Below are 2866 nucleotides of genomic sequence, written 5' to 3'. Positions count from 1 at the left end.
TCTTGCTCAGGCTGGTTTCGAACTCCTGAGCTCAAACAATCCGCCCGCCTCGGCCTCCCAGAGAGCTAGGATTACAGGCATGAGCCACCGCTCCCAGCCGGTACATAGACTTTTTATGAAACTTTTTTGTTTGTTTTTTTGAGACAGAGTCTCATTCTGTCACCAGAGCTAGAGTGCAGTGGTGTCATCATAGCTCACTGCAACTTTAAACTCCTGGGCTTAAGGGATCCTCCTACCCCAGCTTCCTGAGTAGCTGGGACTATAGGTGCACACCACCACACCTAGCTAATTTTTTTATATTTAGTAGAGACAGGGTCTCACTCTTGCTCAGGCTGGTCTGGAACTCCTGGCCTCAAGTGATCCTCCTGCCTCGGCCTTCCAGAGTGCTAGGATTACAGGCGTGAGCCACCACACCTGGCCTATGAAACATGTTTGAAGTACCTCTTTAGAACAGTATCAACAAAACTGAATAAGTATACAGGTCTCCAGGGCGACTGTTTTGAAAGGGTTAAGACCCATGTTAATGTATAAAATTCTAATGTATTTGTTATTAAGTTCCTATTATTTTATAATCACATTATCTGAAATCAAACTCACTGGATTTTATTGTCTAGACCTGGAAAGAAATTCATGCAAGAAATATTTACTGAACATCGACCGTGTGCCAGATTCTGTGCAAAACACTAGAAGTACAGTCTCCATATTCATAGAACTTATTAGTTCAGAATACAGAAAATAAACAGCTGAATAAATTAATATTACTTGAATATGTCTTGCTGAGATTTTGGCTTGTTAATTTTTCAGGTTGAAATGCTTTCAGTATCAGATTTTCTTTAACTTTCAGAAAGTTTTTTTTTTACCATTCTACCCTTGATTTTTAATATACCATTTATTTATTTATTCAGTAAATAAATATTATTTAGCATCTCCTATGTGCCAAGCACTTTTTATACCTTAAGGATCCAACACTAAACATGAAAAACAAGGTCTCACTTCTGGAACTTACGTTTTAGGGGCGAGAGACAATAACTATAATAAAAATCAAGAAAAATATAGTCACAAGTGCTATGCAGAAAATTGAGACAGGGCAATGTAAGAGATAATCACTGAGTGGACCCCCTCAATTAGGTGATCAGAGATCAGGTGTGAAGAGGTGACCCCTAAACTGAGATCTGAACAGCAAGGGGCCAGATGTAAGGAGACTGGTGTGGGGAGGGTTGGGGAGATCCTCAGGCAGAATGGTTTGGAGTGTTTGGAGAACATGCCGATCCCAGCGGGCCGACGCATCCCATCGGGAAATGCAGAGTGACGTGCAAAAAGGCCAAGAGGGCCGGATCATATACAGCTTTGTAAGCCACAGGAGGGAGTTTTTATTTTAGGTGTGTGGTGGGAAGCTGCTGGAAGTTTTGAAGCAGGCATGTTACGTGGTGTTTTAAAGGTGATTTCTCAAAGCTCACTGTGCCTGGCCTCTTGGGAATGGACAGCGTCACAGCAACAGAAGGGAAATGGAAAGACTGGTTAGGAAGGGGTTGGGGAGGGGTGAGGCCCACCTGAGAGACCAGGAAGGTGGTAGAGGAGAAGGAGAGAGGGATGGAGTATGGGCCATTCCGGAGGAAGAGTCGACAGGACTTGGTGGTGGCATGGATATGGAGGACCAGGAAAAGAGAAGTGTCGAGGCTAAGTCCTAGGTTGTTTTTTTTATTGTTTGTTTTTGAGACAAGGTCTCACTCCATTGCCCAGGCTGGAGTGCAGTGGCATCATCATAGCTCACTGCAGCCTGGAACTCCTGGGCTTAAGCGATCCTCCTGCCTCAGCCTCCCAAGCAGCTGGGGCTACAGGCACATGCCATCATGCCTGGCTCATTTTTAATTTATTTATTTTTTGTAGAGATGGGGTCTTACTATGTTGCCCAGGCTGGTTTTGAACTCCTGTCCTCAAACAGTCCTCCTGCCTCACCCTCTGAAAGTGCTAGGATTACGGGTGTGAGCCACCATGCCTGGCCCGAGTCCTAGTTTTTTACTTGAGTATCTAGAGGATTGGTGGAACCATTTACTGTGTTGGGGATAATTTGAGGAGAAGCAGTTTTAGCGTTGGGAGGAGAAGTAGAATCACTGCTTCTCTCTGAACTATATTAAGTGTGAGGTACTTTGGGGGATGACACTGCGCAGGGCGCTTGAGCACCGACCCTGGTTTGTCCCCTGGGTGAGGCTCTGTCTGAACGTTGTTCATGAACCAGGGAAACCTGACGTATCAAACACCTCCTTAAAAAGGAACGTGTAGCACAGATTATTTGTGTAAATAATCTGTTGGTGGGATGTGATGATAGAAATTATAGTTGAATTTGTTTTCTGATACTTTTGTAGTGTTATTGCTTTTATAATATATGTATAAAAGAGGAGATGTGTGGTAAAGATCGTCACCAGTGGAAATGGGAGAAAAGGGAGCTTGGCATGTGTATAAATCTTTCAAGCGGGAAGGGAATGGAGTTAGAATCAAAAACAGTTCTTGTGGCAGCCACCAGGGGGCGCCATCGGCCCAGTCCTGGTCGAGGGTCGTCTCGGCGCAACGTGGCACCAACCCTGGAGATAATACCCACGGAACTGTTTACATCTACAGGATATGCACAAGTTGTGTTTGCAATTCTGTGAATCCGCCCATGTCGATGGACTGAGATTACCCCATTAAAAACGAATTATCGGCTTCCTGTTTGAAGTGAAATTAAATATAGATGTCTGCTGGCTTGTGTCCAGAGGAACTCTATTTCCTATAACCCGTTGACTAATATTCACAAACTGAAAGTTGAAAGATGACAGCGGACTGTGTTCATTCTATAAAACCATTGTAACCTGGCATTATTGAATCCTTT

General features: G+C 44.0%; 1 protein-coding gene across 1 annotated transcript in view; it reads left to right on the top strand.

The window, feature by feature from the left end:
* MANSC1 (MANSC domain containing 1) overlaps positions 1-2866 on the top strand; it is a 20730-nt gene that overhangs the window by 10621 nt on the left and 7243 nt on the right. The window lies entirely within an intron of this gene.

The sequence above is a fragment of the Propithecus coquereli genome, unplaced genomic scaffold, assembly GCF_000956105.1.
Source record: "Propithecus coquereli isolate 6110/MARCELLA unplaced genomic scaffold, Pcoq_1.0 Scaffold487, whole genome shotgun sequence".
Taxonomy (NCBI): Eukaryota; Metazoa; Chordata; class Mammalia; order Primates; family Indriidae; genus Propithecus; species Propithecus coquereli.
This window is presented reverse-complemented; position numbering and strand designations above follow the sequence as displayed.